This window comes from Helicoverpa zea, chromosome 11 (genome assembly GCF_022581195.2).
Source record: "Helicoverpa zea isolate HzStark_Cry1AcR chromosome 11, ilHelZeax1.1, whole genome shotgun sequence".
Lineage (NCBI taxonomy): Eukaryota > Metazoa > Arthropoda > Insecta > Lepidoptera > Noctuidae > Helicoverpa > Helicoverpa zea.
Genome location: NC_061462.1, coordinates 10,522,207 through 10,538,743, shown reverse-complemented (window position 1 = coordinate 10,538,743; position 16,537 = coordinate 10,522,207). Strand labels below are relative to the sequence as shown.

Sequence of the window (16,537 nt, the reverse complement as noted above, 5' to 3'; positions counted from 1 at the left end):
AGCGTTGCGTTTCTAACACAGAAGCATAAGCATCGGTGGTTCAGTGGTAGAATGCTCGCCTGCCACGCGGGCGGCCCGGGTTCGATTCCCGGCCGATGCAAGATACTTTTTATTAAGTTTTGAAGCAATCATTAATCAGACATGTATACAATTACAATACATTATAGATACAATTGACACTATTATAATACAGAGGAAACGTTTGTTCGTACCTTATTTTATCCCGGTACGGGCAGTAGTTTCCATGGCACTCCAGTAAAACCCCTGAAAAACAACTAGTGAAACATAATTCTATAGTTTATAGCTTATCTTCTAATATCGACCACTGATCTACAAACCGAGATGTTATATTGACTGCCGGGGCTGCCAGATTGTTCGAAAGAGTAACCGCGGCCCTGGTACATAAACTCTCAAACTCAAACTCATTTTTTTTTATTTCAAATAGGCCTATGAAAGCTCTTTCGAAACGTCAAAGTTAGGAGCACGGTTCCAAAGAGTTGGTCTCATGGAGAAGAACCGGCAAGAAACTCCATGGACACTCTTTTTAAAAGAAAAAATAAAATTTACATATTTCATACAGTTTTCTATCTAGTCCTGAGAATGTTATACAATCCAAATTGAGCTAAAAATGTATTAATAAATTATACAAAATAATTTTAGTGCAATCGTTACTAGAAAAGCGATTTATACAATTCAAAGAAAGCATACGAAAAGCATACGACGGAACACGACGGTTTTTAGTCAGTAAGAGTCTGACACTCCCTCACCGCTGCTAACCCACAGCGGGAAGGGTCATTTGATGATTTTTGACGTCGTTAAAAAAAAGATGTTATATTGAGAAATGTAAAAGAGAATGGTTTTACTATCTGAACAATTTGAATTGAAATCTTGCTTTTCTAATGACGAACATGTAGCATCGGTGGTTCAGTGGTAGAATGCTCGCCTGCCACGCGGGCGGCCCGGGTTCGATTCCCGGCCGATGCAATTTATCTTTTTGACATTATTATACTTAAGATTTTCTGTACTCTATTAATAAAAGACACTCCTATTCTTTGTATGAAAGGCGGGATAAAGTATTGCCCACAGTACCTAACTGCATAGTGTATTATGTTCCATATATTAGGTCCCAGACCAAAGCATTTCGAAATCTATCCCAGGAGTCCTGAGAAAAACTGGTTTAACTTTAATTCAATAAATAATTTTAAAAAAGGAAAAAAATGCTCAAACACATGTGTACACACAATAAAAATATCGCAAGCGAGATATTAAATTGGAGAGAGTTCTAGACATTAAATATTCAATTATAAAAATAAAAGAAAAACATTAAAAAAAATAATTCTGTTTATTATTATGGATAAATTCCTGTCATTGATCTATTTCTTACAGTTAATATTATATGTAATTAATGAGTAACAACAGTCTATCTCTAAATAATATAATATATTAAGAGAGCACATAAGAGAGTTTATAAAAGAGTACATAAAAGGAGTACATAACAGAGTTTATAAGAAGAGTACATAAGAAGAGTGTAAATAAGAGAGTATATAAGAGAGTACATAAGAGGAGTACATAAGAAGAGTACATAAGAGAGCACATAAGAGGAGTACATAGCAGAGTTCATAAGAAGAGTACATAAGAGAGCATATAATGTGAGTACATAAGAAGAATAGGTACATAAGAAGAGTACATAAGTTAGTATATAAGAAGAGTACATAAGAGAGCACATAAGAGGAGTACATAGCAGAGTTCATAAGAAGAGTACATAAGTTAGTATATAAGAAGAGTACATAAGATAGTACATAAGAAGAGTACATAAGAAGAGTACATAAGAGAGTACATAACAGGAGTACATAAGAAGGGTACATAAGAGAGTACATAAGAAGAGTACATAAGAGAGTACATAAGAGAGCACATAAGAGGAGTACATAGTAGAGTTCATAAGAAGAGTACATAAGAGAGTACATAAGAAGAGTACATAAGAGACTACATAAGAGAGTACATAAGAAGAGTACATAAGAGAGTACATAAGAGAGCACATAAGAGGAGTACATAGTAGAGTTCATAAGAAGAGTACATAAGAGAGTACATAAGAAGAGTACATAAGAGAGTACATAAGAGAGTACATAAGAAGAGTATATAAGATAGTACATAAGAAGAGTACATAAGAGAGTACATAAGAAGGGTACATAAGAGAGTACATAAGAAAAGTACATAAGAAGAGTATATAAGATAGTACATAAGAAGAGTACATAAGAAAGTACATAACAGGAGTACATAAGAAGGGTACATAAGAGAGTACATAAGAAAAGTACATAAGAGACTACATAAGAGAGTACATAAGAGAGCACATAAGAGGAGTACATAGTAGAGTTCATAAGAAGAGTACATAAGGGAGAGAAGAGTACATAAGAGGAGTACATAAGAAGAGTATATAAGAGAGTACATAAGTTAGCACATAAGAGGAGTACATAAGAGAGTACATAAGAGGAGTAGATAAGAAGAGTACATAAGATGAGTACATAAGAGAGCACATAAGAGAGTACATAAGAAGAGTACATAAGAGAGCACATAAGAGAGTACATAAGAAGAGTACATAAGAGAGTAGATAAGAAGAGTACATAAGAGACTACATAAGAGAGTATATAAGAAGAGTACATAAGAGAGTACATAAGAGAGCACATAAGAAGAGTACATAAGAGAGTACATAAGAAGAGTACATAAGAGAGCACATAAGAGGAGCACATAGCAGAGTTCATAAGAAGAGTACATAAGAGACTACATAAGAGAGTACATAAGAAGAGTACATAAGAGAGTACATAAGAAAAGTACATAAGAAAGTACATAAGAAGAGCACATAAGAAGAGTACATAAGATGAGTACATAAGAGAGCACATAAGAGAGTACATAAGAAGAGTACATCAGAGAGTAGATAAGAAGAGTACATAAGAAAAGTACATAAGAAAGTACATAAGAAGAGCACATAAGAAGAGTACATAAGATGAGTACATAAGAGAGCACATAAGAGAGTACATAAGAGAGCACATAAGAGAGTACATAAGAAGAGTACATAAGAGAGTAGATAAGAAGAGTACATAAGAGACTACATAAGAGAGTATATAAGAAGAGTACATAAGAGAGTACATAAGAGAGCACATAAGAAGAGTAGATAAGAGAGTACATAAGAGAGCACATAAGAAGAGTACATAACAGAGTTCATAAGAAGAGTACATAAGAGAGCACATAATGTGAGTACATAAGAAGAATAGGTACATAAGAAGAGTAGAACAAAATTGGGATGTTCTAGAAGACAAAGAAATTATTTAAAACAAAACTACTTCCCTTCAGTTTCGAACTAGTTTCTGCACGCGAATAAAAATTGCTAAGCGTAATAGCATAATGTAACTACGATATGTAAGTTAAATTACCTATCGTGAAAACGCAAAAATGTCACAAACATCCGTTTATCCTACAATATCAATCGTAATTCTAATCATTTCAAATAAAAATATATTTCAATCTGCATGAAAACTTATAATGGAATGATTTTCATATCCTGAAGTAGCTATAGGTAGGTAAGTATACTTACTTATAAGAGTGCAGAATGTATCGGCAAATACGACAGCTATCTACCAATTTATAACATCAAACTCCCCGTGGTCTTGGTGGCCTAGTGGGTAAAGAACGAACGTCTCGAGTATGAGGGCGCGGGTTCGATTCCAGGTCAGGCAAGTAAAAATGCAACTTTTCAAAGTTATATGTACTTTCTAAATATATCTTGGACGCCAATGGCTGATAAAAAGGTGAAGGAAAACATCTTGAGGAAACCTGGACTATATAGTCTGAAATCACCAACCCGCATTGAGCAAGCGTGGTGATTAATGCTCAAACCTTCTCCTTGTGAGAGGAGGCCTGTGCCCAGCAGTGGGACGATAAAAAGGCTGTAACAGTACAACAGTGAACTCCCCAACCTTACAATTACTATATTTATGTAATAACAGACTACTTTAATATCACGAAGCTCGTATAAATAACTTAATAAACCAAAGGGTGACATCACAGAAAGTATTGAAGACATCGCGCGTGACCCGATGGACATTTATTTATTAAAGTGGATCAATATGGCGGCTACCCCGGCAAACTGTGTTTATTACAACTGGACTTTATGTAGCTATTGTTTAAATTGTATTTGTGTAAAGCTGTGTGTATTGTGTATTGCAAAATGTATTTAAATAAAAGGGTCGGTTGCTTCATTTGATTATAACGATAATCTTAAGCAGGCGTTAAATCGCCAGTTTGAATGGGCGAAACTTCACGCCTGGTTGTCTGTGATTGAAATTAGGTCCTGCCTGGAGTCTGTGCTAAATATTCTTGAACAAACAATCATCATCCATTTACGTTTATCCGAGATTTATTTGCAATCGACACAGCATGACCTCCTTTTCCATGCTTCTGTGTCAGTCGTTATCTCAAAAAATTACATTCGATGATCCATCGCTTCTGTGGCCGTACTCTTCCTTCTTATCCATCCATGTTTCTGTTTATACTCCAGACCTTCACAAATAGACTTAAGAGACAATAGATTTTAGATGAGAAACATTTTTCTTACAATTTCTTCAACAGTACTAAAAACAGAAAAACCTGTAAAAAATCTAGGTAATGTTTCCCAAATATGCCTTTATATTTATGAAGACATTTTAGTCAGTCATGAAGGTAGGAACAGTAATAGCAGTTAGTATGAATCATAGTCTTAGTAAAAAGTAATGAGCCCGAACAGGCGAACAGCGAATATTTGCTACCGTCTAGAATTATAAATAACTTGTCTAGGTATGCTGTCTAACTGACAACGAATCTATATTGTCGAGACCGAGAAATGTAATTGTATTTCCCAAACAACTTTTTTATGTTTTCTTATATTATACATAATACCTAACAAGATTTGTCTAACGGTTTCAGCATCTCGAAGAAATATGACATCATGTGCCTCAAAATATATACAGTGTAGCTTTCTAGGGCAGAAATAATGATTTTCTAGCACACTAGCTGTTCCCCGCCTCCCGAGAGAAGTAATTCCTGCACCTAGATTAAAAGTAGCCTATGTTCTTTTTTTTTTTTTCGACGTCAAACATCATCAAATGACCCCTCCCGCTGTGGGTTAGCAGCAGTGAGGGAGTGTCAGACTCTTACTGACTAAAAACCGTCGTGTTCCGTCATAGGCCGTTTATGTACCAGGGCCGCGGTATCTCTTTCGAACAACCCGCAGCCCCGAAGTAGCCTATGTACTTCCTCAGGCTCAATATATTCATTTAAATCGGTTTTGGATTAAATGCGTAACAAACAGGCAGAGTTAGGTAATTTCACAGTTATAATATTAGTGGGTTAACAATACATTTGGTTATATAAAGAGAGACAATTTACATAGATATTTACAATACGTATAAAAAACTATCCTAGTAAAACAAAAAAAAACACTAAATCTAAAACTCATCAAAAAAATCATCCCCATAACCCATAGGTAACATTACTTACATTACTTTAAAGTTCCAAAAATCGCAATATAAAGAACAAAGGACCTATTTATTTCTTTAAAAAATATCCCTTAACTACTGAATAGAGAAGAAATTCAATTTTTTAAGAAAAGTATTCAGAATCATAGTAAGGCTTTATAGTCGTAAAACGGGCTATAAATAATAATGAACCACCTTCATTATGGTCGGTTCAGGTACTTTCTTACGTAAATATACCCCCTGTACCTTTTTAAATAGTAATATTAATTTAATGGGACCCCGTAGCTGTGGCAAATTACCATATTACTGACAAAATAAGAAATTCTTGAGGAAGGAAATTAATTAAAATTATAATTTTAATGGTCGCCGCAGACATTTTCATTTTTTGGCTGTCCGCCATTTTTATAAGGAATGATATAGATATTAGGTTTCGAATTTTGGTTAAAAAAATATTTGTACTTTTAGAAAATTTAAAGTACTTGCGGTACTTATAAAAATAAGCCACAACAACAGTTCATGGTTTGTTTCTTTTATGTTTTCGAAGTAAAAACTAAAAAGAACATTGCATCGGCCGGGAATCGAACCCGGGCCGCCCGCGTGGCAGGCGAGCATTCTACCACTGAACCACCGATGCTGATAGTTAATGTAGCTAACCAAGCAATCAACTCCAAACGTCTTTGTAAAAATATGAAGTGAAGATGCGCAAGACCACCTTTCACCTCGATTTGACCTCGCTACATAATAATTTGGTTCATCATAGTGCATTGAAGCACATATCAAGAGAAACATCAATTTATAGCACCTTATATAAAATCCCAATTACGTATGGTGGTCAAATGAAAAATGAGGTCACCAGTTTGGTCCACATGAAAACTGGCCCAAGGGCCTGTCCCCTCTGGTCAAACGTTGGGCCTGGGTCAGGTCGCCTGAATGGGTTTCTTATCATTACGGTCTAATACTTGGTAATGGCTTTTTTATTGATCTTTAGAGCCTGCATTCGGGGTACGGGACATTTCAGCACTCGCACGCTACAGGCACCGCATGCTGTTTACTTTTTCATTATACGTTATGGGTTGTCAGAATACAGGAAGTCTGCCAACCAGTCTTACTAGGGGGTATCGGGTTGCCCGAGAGCGTGAATTGAGGAGGTCAATAGGCAGTCGCTTCATATAAAATAGGTACTGATGCTGAGCAGCATTCAGTCAGACCTGAAGCCGACCGCAATAATTTGGAAATAATAGGTATATAATTAAAAGGTATACTGCTCAAGAACTCCTGCACGTCAAATATAAATAATTGTGGAAATTGGTCACTAGCAGATGCTGAAAGATAAAAATTAAGGGAACAAAAAGGGTACTGCATCGGCCGGGAATCGAACCCGGGCCGCCCGCGTGGCAGGCGAGCATTCTACCACTGAACCACCGATGCTTATGATGGTAATAGGAAATGTACATCTCAGTTTTTGTTGTTCAGACGGAAAAAACTATACTTTCACAAATATCTACTCAGCAGATTTTACAATTTGCTGAATTAACTACTGTGTATTACTTAACCAAGTGTAGGTATTTTATCTGGTTATAGGTAAGTACCTGCATATTGCAGTTTTGAAAATATTAATTTTATGTATTGAACTTATTTTAATACCAGGCACATACATACTTTTATATAAGATAAAATAAGTCCAAGACCAAGAGGTTGAATTTCATCTTCCCGGTCATAAGAAGTCTACTGCTCAACATAGGCCTTTTAAGCAGGACTGGACGCCATAGATTCCCAGACTTAGGCAACTTCCCCTCCACTTAGGCGAGGTCGGAGTGCCGCTGGACCTTTTTAGTGGGTATACCGAGAACGGCTTTACCGGGAGTCCCACATACCCCTCTCCTGTCCCCCGATGGGAAGGGGATCCGTAATAGCAATTTTAGCCCAGTGACAACAAAAAAAAGCCTTTTAGGCAAAACATATGATTTCCAAAGGCAAGTACTAGTATATTTGATAAGTCCACCACCTTGAAATCCCATTTCACTTAAAAGAAATTCAAAACCTTTTTCAGAAATACTGAAAAAAAAAACGTAAAAGTTCCTATTTTAAACAGGATCCTCAAAAAGTTAAAAGTACCTATTTCAAAAAGATTCTTGCATCGGCCGGGAATCGAACCCGGGCCGCCCGCGTGGCAGGCGAGCATTCTACCACTGAACCACCGATGCTTATGAACATTATTATCAATAACCGTTACAAATGCAACTTTGTACCTTTCACTTATGTAGGTAAATATTAGCTGACCCCCGCGGCTTCACCCGCATTCCGAGGGAACTACTTCCCATACGAATAAAAAGTAACTTAGGTCCTTTCTACACTATCTGAGTTCCTCATTAAATCAGTTAAATAGTTAATAAAACATCAATGAATAAATACATACATATTTTTTGACGAGAAATCATAAAGCGACCTCTTCTTATGTGGGTGCAATGTGAAAGATAGTCAGGCTCTAACTGGCTAAAACCCACCAGGTTCCCTCGGGAGCGTGTACCAGGGCCGCGGTAACTCTTTCAAAGAACCTCGCATATTTCTTCCTATACAGGGTGTGTCGTTCGCAATCACATTAAATCCTATCGCATGCTTATTATACTTTATGATATTCTATGGTGAATTGTAAAAAAAAAAATTAATCCATTCAGTGGTTTAACCACAAGAGTCATTTTTCGTTTTTATAATTTAGAACACATGTGTAAAGCAGAGATAAAGTTAAGAGTATCGAATGTTTTGATCAGTTGACAGCTGTCAGTTTTCAAGGGCGAATTTCAGTTGTTTGTAATGACTGACTTTTATATGGTGTTCTAATTTTCGCACACTTTTATTATATTTACTTTGTTTGAAAAAATATTTTTTTTATTTTTACGGTTTTTTCTTTTTTCTTTGTGTTAATCGACATATATTAACCAGTATTAACGCATAATTTCATTTAATGTGATTATGAACGACACACCCGATATATTTCACCTTAAAGTCTCAAAGATGCTAATCTAAGGCTAGCAGAAGTGATTGCCTTCAGAAAGTAATAATATTCAGAAATAACGCCCATTAACTGCAGTAATTGAAGAATACAAAAATCTAAACTGTTTGAGTACGACCATTAGAGCACACTGATGACTAAACAGTCGGCAAACAGTTAACCCGATGGTTAGCAAAAAAAATATTAAAGAAAATCATGATCTCAGTCTGCCCATGACCATGGATGCTGTAAAGGATCCGAAACGTCGAGATTAAATAATATTAATATAACCGCGATAGAGTCCGTAAAAGTAGTTTTATTTAAATGTCTAATATTCGCGTACCTAAGTGTCAAAAATCAATATGAAAATCATGATTCCAACCACAGTTTTCAGTCGGTCTGATGCCGGCTAAATACCTGGATCTTTATAATGTGTCTACCATTCATCGTCATACTGATATATGAGCTCAAACAAACTATCGGCCGACTAAAAGTTTGCAGCGTGTTTTGTGGTACTCTTAATGGATTGCACAAAAGTGAATGTGCCTTATCATCTTAAACCTCTTCAATATTATGAAGTAAGACTATGTGTAGTTATTTTATAAAACTATGATTCGTGGCTATTAGTATGAGCATCGGTGGTTCAGTGGTAGAATGCTCGCCTACCACGCGGGCGGCCCGGGTTCGATTCCCGGCCGATGCAATATCTCTTTTTTATATGTCGCGAGAAAATCTCGATGGTTTGAGGTCCCGGTGAAACAAGATTGTCCATCCTGCGTAGATTCTACATATATAAAACATCCATCCTCCGAGCCTTTTTCCCAATCATGTTTGGGGTCGGCTTCCAGTCTAACCGGATTCACCTGAGTACCAGTGCTTTACAAGAAGCGACTGCCTATCTGACCTCCTCAACCCAGTTACCCGGGCAACCCGATACCCCTTGGTTAGACTGGTGTCAGACTTACTGGCGTCTGCCGGGACCTACAGTTTAACGTGCCATCCGAAACATAGGTTTCCAACATATACTTAGAAAGTACATACAAACTTAGAAACCGAAACTACCTACTGAACAGATTTGAAAAATTCTTTTACAGTTGGAAATTTACACTCTTCCCGAGTAACATAGTACACACACGGGCAGTAAGAAAGTACATACAAACTTAGAAAAGTTGCATTGGTACTTGCCTGACCTAGGATCGAACCCGCGAAATATAAAAAAATATAAAAAAAATCTGTAAAAAAAAATGCACCTTTAAATACTACCTATACCTGTAATAAATAGTGATAATTAGATAGTTTTTACTGATTAGTCAAAAAGTTATATTAATATTATATTTACAGTTTGTACATACAGTTGTCAAATCAATGGCGTGCCTATCAGCAATAATAAAATAAACATAGGCACCTGTTTTTTATTAATTCACGGGTACATAATTCCAACATAAACTCAAATCAGATACCGATCATGTTTGCATCTTGATGTATTGAAGAATCTAAATGCAATCATTGTATGCAATTTACAAACGTTGGAATATTCAGCATTGAGCAGTAAATTTTCTTGAATTCGCAAGAGAATCACGAAACCTATTTCTATCTATTCGCTATACAAGAACTTGAAAATCGTTCAATATTAGATATGTCTATGTCTAGCAATTCTCGACCGCGTCGTGGGAACTACTGCCCGTGTGTGTACTATGTTACTCGGGAAGAGTGTAAACCAACTGTGAAAGAATTTTTCAAATCTGTTCAGTAGGTAGTTTCGGTTTCTAAGTTTGTATGTACTTTCTAAGTATATCTTGGAAACCTATGTTTCGGATGGCACGTTAAACTATAGGTCCCGGCAGACACCAGTAAGTCTGACACCAGTCTAACCAAGGGGTATTGGGTTGCCGGGTAACTGGGTTGAGGAAGTCAGATAGGCAGTCACTCTTTGTAAAGCACTGGTACTCAGCTGAATCCGGTTAGACTGGAAGCCGACCCCAACATAGTTGGGAAAAGGCTCGGGGGATGATCGTTCAGTAGTTTCGGAACCTTTAGGATACAGAAAAAAAAAAAAAAAACAAAAAACCGCGGGAAACCAGCTTGTACAGTCAGCACCAAAAGTCGATGAACAGAATCAATATGACAAAACACCTGTTCACAATAAAGTGCCATAAGTTATAGTCGCAACTAGGAAACAAAATAGACTGTACACCAGAAACTTACAAAAGTCGTTAAACACGAGTATTTCAAAAGTATCTGTGCACTAGTATTCCTAAAGTCGCTGTACACCATCAATCCAAATGTCGCTGAACATCATTGTATCAAAAGTCACTAAACAGCAGTAAATACAAAATTGGGTTAACAAAGTATATTTTTAATGTTGCCGTGTGTTAATGTACTTTTGACTCTTATGTTGTTCAGCTACTTTTGGGACAGTACTTGCTTGACCTTAATAATGTATGTTAACACGTTAGTATCTATTTCAATAATTTTAATAATTATTTTGGAAATACACTCTTTTGCAAAAAAAGCGGGCACCTATGCGAAATCTTAGTTTTAAGGACTTTACGTGTATTTCAAAGGGTTTTAATGATTGTAGTATGTTTCTAGCATCAAAAGGGTTAGCCAAGCATGCGTGAGAGTGTATTCTAAATTTGAATTTTGTACAATTGCAAAGAAATTGGTTAAACCTTGTTTTGGACTAATTGCTGGCAGAAAGTTCGTCGGTGTTTTGAAAAGTTTTTGAAGTGATTTTCAGAAAACTGATAATGCATTCTTAATTAATGTACCCTTTTTTAGATCAAAACATTTTTGAAAAACTATGCGTATTTGATAAAATTTTCACCTGCTCTAAATGGGCTATACTGATGATTGATGGCAATGTTAAGAGTTTCGGTATTTTAGTGTAAAGCGTTCTTCTGTTTAGATATTATACCCACGTGTTTTAAAATATCGCTTTTTCATAATTAAACACTGTTTAGAGGAGTATCAGTACATTGGGCTGCGACAAAACCAATTTAAAGTAAGCAGTGCCGATCGCAACTCGTCTCCTATCGTACTTTGACATTAAAAAATACCAATTTTTGTGATAAATGTTAAAATTAACCACATGAAAAATGATGAGGAGGGTTTAAGCTATCTAAAAAGTCTAATTATTGCCGCGTTGAAGCTCTCTATAACTCCATAGGTATCGGGTTACTAAACGATGATTTCGCTGAAAGGGAGTCAAGAATTCAAAGGTATTGACCAAACGTAAGTTTCTTAAGAAATGAGCAGATAGCCAATTATTGTTATGATTTAAGCAGGAAAGTGCTGTAGATGCTAGGAAATCTCGGTGCAGGCAAGTTTATTTAATAAAATGTCAGTGGGATGAAAACACGGTATTTGAACGCTCAGACTCATAGATTTTCGGAGGTCTACGGAGTTTCCCAAGAGACGAGGTTGTTTGAAAATCAGTGATTACGAGACCTTAAGACCTCGTGCTCACAGTCTATGCGCTATTTTCTGTATTTTGTAGAATTTCAAGATTTTTAAAAATGTTAAAGTCCGAAAGGAGACGAGTTGTGATCGGCACTGCTTACTTTAAATTGGTTTTGTCGCAGCCCAATGTACTGATACTCCTCTAAACAGTGTTTAATTATGAAAAAGCGATATTTTAAAACACGTGGGTATAATATCTAAACAGAAGAACGCTTTACACTAAAATACCGAAACTCTTAACATTGCCATCAATCATCAGTATAGCCCATTTAGAGCAGGTGAAAATTTTATCAAATACGCATAGTTTTTCAAAAATGTTTTGATCTAAAAAAAAGGTACATTAATTAAGACTGCATTATCAGTTTTCTGAAAATCACTTCAAAAACTTTTCAAAACACCGACGAACTTTCTGCCAGCAATTAGTCCAAAACAAGGTTTAACCAATTTCTTTGCAATTGTACAAAATTAAAATTTAGAATACACTGTCACGCATGCTTGGCTAACCCTTTTGATGCTAGAAACATACTACAATCATTAAAACCCTTTGAAATACACGTAAAGTCCTTAAAACTAAGATTTCGCATAGGTGCCCGCTTTTTTTGCAAAAGAGTGTATTTCCAAAATAATTATTAAAATTATTGAAATAGATACTAACGTGTTAACATACATTATTAAGGTCAAGCAAGTACTGTCCCAAAAGTAGCTGAACAACATAAGAGTCAAAAGTACATTAACACACGGCAACATTAAAAATATACTTTGTTAACCCAATTTTGTATTTACTGCTGTTTAGTGACTTTTGATACAATGATGTTCAGCGACATTTGGATTGATGGTGTACAGTGACTTTAGGAATACTAGTGCACAGATACTTTTGAAATACTCGTGTTTAACGACTTTTGTAAGTTTCTGGTGTACAGTCTATTTTGTTTCCTAGTTGCGACTATAACTTATGGCACTTTATTGTGAACAGGTGTTTTGTCATATTGATTCTGTTCATCGACTTTTGGTGCTGACTGTACGTAGTTTATAAAGAAGTCTTCAATCTTTATTTGTGGCCGGGCAGTCGACGTGCCAACATATTGGTGTGCCATCAATCCATATTAGCTGGGAATCGCCTGTGAAACCGGATTTATTGGGCCAGCGTATAAATAATGTGGATTATACACACAATATTTTAAGCTGACTCTGTTATTTTTTTCGTTTTAGGCGGGTTTGTTAGTTTTTTTTTTTTTATTCGTCACCAATTTATCAACTGTGTATCTTATTATAATTTATTTACTAAGGCAGAAAGGCCTCATCACCCGAAGCGCCTGTGTGTCAAACTCAAACTCACTCAAACTCAAAATCGTTTATTCAAATTAGGCTGATAAATCAGCACTTTTCGAACGTCAAAAACAAAAGACAGCCCCCAAAACGCCCGCCCTTCACCACTTCCTATGTGTTTTTGCTGGGAAGAAGAAGTGGCGCAACAAACTCCCCAGCAACACATGTCTGTCTGTAAGGTTTGAAGAACCAGAATGTATACAAAACAAGTCAAATAAAAATATCATTATCACATGATAACCATTATATAAAATTAGGAAAGAAAAAACAATACAAACTTAACACAAGTAGGCTAGCACACAGATTTACACCCATAAATACTAAGCACTCAAGCATTACTTATAGTCTATTAACTGTATCTAAAGCCTCCTGTTACTGAAATAAAAATGTATTTTTAACATAAGCATAAAATCGGCGTGCCCACCCACATGCGCAGATGGTTATGTTGTAGCTGTACAACACAAACAAGGTGTACCTGCTAGGACTACAGTATTATTATTTTCTCCAAAAAAGCTAATAGAAAATCATACTATTGTTAATAGTGTCAACAGCTACCAACACGACCTGGTACCGCCAGCAGCACCCGTTCACGAGTATAACGCGAGGATCAGCCATCGCCCCCTTCGCACATTTTTGAGGGAAGGGGACAACCCGACCCCCAACGCTACCGCTGGCCATACCGTCTAAGGGAGCATGACGTGCTTGCAGCTATTCAACAAAAGTAGAACATGTAAGAAGTACTGCAGTACTAGCAAGCCATAAAGCAACAACGCTAAGTAAAATTTAACAGAAGTTCCCAAAGTAATTAAAAAAAGAAAAAATCAGAATTAATGTCTGAAGTAATGTCAATCAATGTAAAAAATAATCATAATAAGTTTAAAATTTAGTTATAGCGATAACAAGAATGAGCTGCCTTGCGTTCAACTTAGCGACCAACTATTCCTATCATTTAAATAATCATTAATGCTATAATAAGCCTTCTTTGAAAGAATTGACTTTACTTGTAATTTAAATCCATGAAACGGTAATTGTAGTAAAGTTAGAGGTAGTTTATTGTAAAAGCGGATACCGAGCCCCAAAAATGATCCATGAACCTTATGAAGTCTGTGAGTGGGTACACACAGTTTGTGCTTGTTTCTAGTGTTAATACTGTGAACATCGCTTTTTTTGGTGTACAAATGAATATTTTGCCTAATGTAAAGTATATTGGCATAGATAAATTGTGATGCCACAGTAAGAATGCCTATTTCTTTAAAGAGCTCTCTTAGCGAATGTCTACTACCTAACCGGTATATCGCACGAACAGCTCGTTTTTGTAAAACAAATATGTTTTGAATATCAGCAGCTTTGCCCCACAGAAGAATACCGTAGGACATAACACTGTGAAAGTAGCTAAAATAGACTACTCGAGCTGTTTCTACGTCAGTGAATTGTCTTACTTTTCTGACGGCGTACGCAGCTGAGCTAAGCCTTCCCGCGAGGCTAGCTATGTGCGAGCCCCACTGAAGTCTGCTATCGACTGATATACCAAGAAATACTGTGGATTCGACAGTTTCTAGAACCTCGTGTGAATCCTAAAAAGCACCTCTTTTGTAGAGTATTCTTTTTTTGTTTTTTTTTTTCTCTAAAGTCTCCGAAACTACAGAGCCGTTTTGAAAAATTCTTTCACTTTTGGAAAGCTATACACTCTTCCCAAATAATGTAATCTATATTTTATCCCGGTACGGTAGTTCAGCCGAAAATAGATCTCAGTGGCGTGCACTTGGAGAGGCCTATGTCCAGCAGTGGACTGCGATAGGCTGATGATGATGATGACGGTAGTTCAAACAGGACATGAGTAAAACCGCTCGAGAGCTGGTATTTCACAAAATGTAACCAGCTAATAGAAATGAACGTAGACTCAATTAACTTCACAGGAAAGTCAGGTTTCCTTCTGAGAAGTTCTCGATATAAAGTTGTAATCTTATTTATTCCCATCTTATGAACAATTTCTCAAGAGAATACGGTTTACAGTGTAATTATTGCTGTATCTATATTCTGTATGGAAGATATTTTCAAAGAAATTGCCAACACGGCCGTGTTTTACATCACGTATTATTATGGAAATAGGCTCTAAACGAATTATCTAAATGTGTTATACTTAAATATGTTTTTGTGTAATATTATTCTGTGTAATGTTTTTTGGGTGTGTGATATACATTCCATTAATACAAGAAACAAGCACAAGCTAGTAGTTCCGAGATTCAGAATAACGAAATCAAACAAATCGTTTTTAGGGAATTGTGTCCGTTTTTTTACAACAGGCTGCCTAAGTGTGTAACCGATCTCACGGATATAAAATTTATTGAACACTGTAAAATCCACCCTAATTAAAAAAGCTTATTATAAAATTCAAGACTTTGTTGACGATAAAGATATTATATGGCGATAACTCATCTCTCCATGTGTGGCTTCCCTGGCAATTAAACGACTTTTTATTTTCCCTTTGCATTGTATAGATTTACAGTTTAACTTTCTTGCATTGTATAATTTTGTGAGCTTACTATTGTTATGTAATAGACTGTATTACTTTTTAAAAAGAGTGTATATGAAGTTTCTTGCCGGCTCTTCTCCATGAGACCAACTTTTTGGAACCGTGCAACTAATGTGACGTTTCATAGGTGCCTGCAAAGGCCTATGTGAAATAAAAAGATTTTGATTTGATTTGGGTAAACTTGCAGGACGATGATAGGTATAATACAATATTAGCCTCATTTATCGATTTGAGCGTTTTTATAATTATTTTGACTTTATATTTTTTTGTCACACCTCAATTTCCGACACGAAATGTAAGTAAAATATGGAGTTTTCTCATCAATACAAAACTAATCTTCATAAACTACAAACACTACTAAAACAATAGATTTCAGGCGTTTATCATTGACGACATCAGTAGTCAAGTTACCCAATTAAGTTGGATTGTAATCGCATGAATTTTATCAGAAGGTTCATGTCGTGACTTCTAATGTTTTTGGTGATATCTAATGGTGATCTCACGGCAGTTTTCCTTATACAATGTTAAAAGGGTTTTAGGATTCTATGTGTTTGTGTAAACGGTCGTATGTTTCTATACGTTTTGATTCGGCGATACGATGATACTTACTGTTAGAAGTACTGGTTCAAATGGATATATGTATTCTATAGATAATGATGTCTTCATTCTTTTTGGTTTCAAAACTTGAGATACAGTTGTATCTTAACTTGAGATACAACTGTA

The 16,537-nt window shown here is 35.9% G+C and overlaps 6 non-coding genes across 6 annotated transcripts; 3 read left to right on the top strand and 3 right to left on the bottom strand.

Moving 5' to 3' along the window:
• The first annotated feature begins 29 nt into the window (after window positions 1–29).
• On the top strand, window positions 30–100 carry Trnag-gcc. The gene has a single exon. It is a non-coding gene; the product is annotated as a tRNA-Gly (tRNA).
• An 813-nt stretch (window positions 101–913) lies between these two features.
• Window positions 914–984, top strand: Trnag-gcc. Its single transcript has one exon. It is a non-coding gene; the product is annotated as a tRNA-Gly (tRNA).
• Window positions 985–6,067: 5,083 nt separating this feature from the next.
• Trnag-gcc lies at window positions 6,068–6,138 on the bottom strand. The gene has a single exon. It is a non-coding gene; the product is annotated as a tRNA-Gly (tRNA).
• Window positions 6,139–6,861: 723 nt separating this feature from the next.
• On the bottom strand, window positions 6,862–6,932 carry Trnag-gcc. The gene has a single exon. It is a non-coding gene; the product is annotated as a tRNA-Gly (tRNA).
• A 705-nt stretch (window positions 6,933–7,637) lies between these two features.
• Trnag-gcc lies at window positions 7,638–7,708 on the bottom strand. Its single transcript has one exon. It is a non-coding gene; the product is annotated as a tRNA-Gly (tRNA).
• Window positions 7,709–9,125: 1,417 nt separating this feature from the next.
• On the top strand, window positions 9,126–9,196 carry Trnag-acc. The gene has a single exon. It is a non-coding gene; the product is annotated as a tRNA-Gly (tRNA).
• Window positions 9,197–16,537: the final 7,341 nt, after the last annotated feature.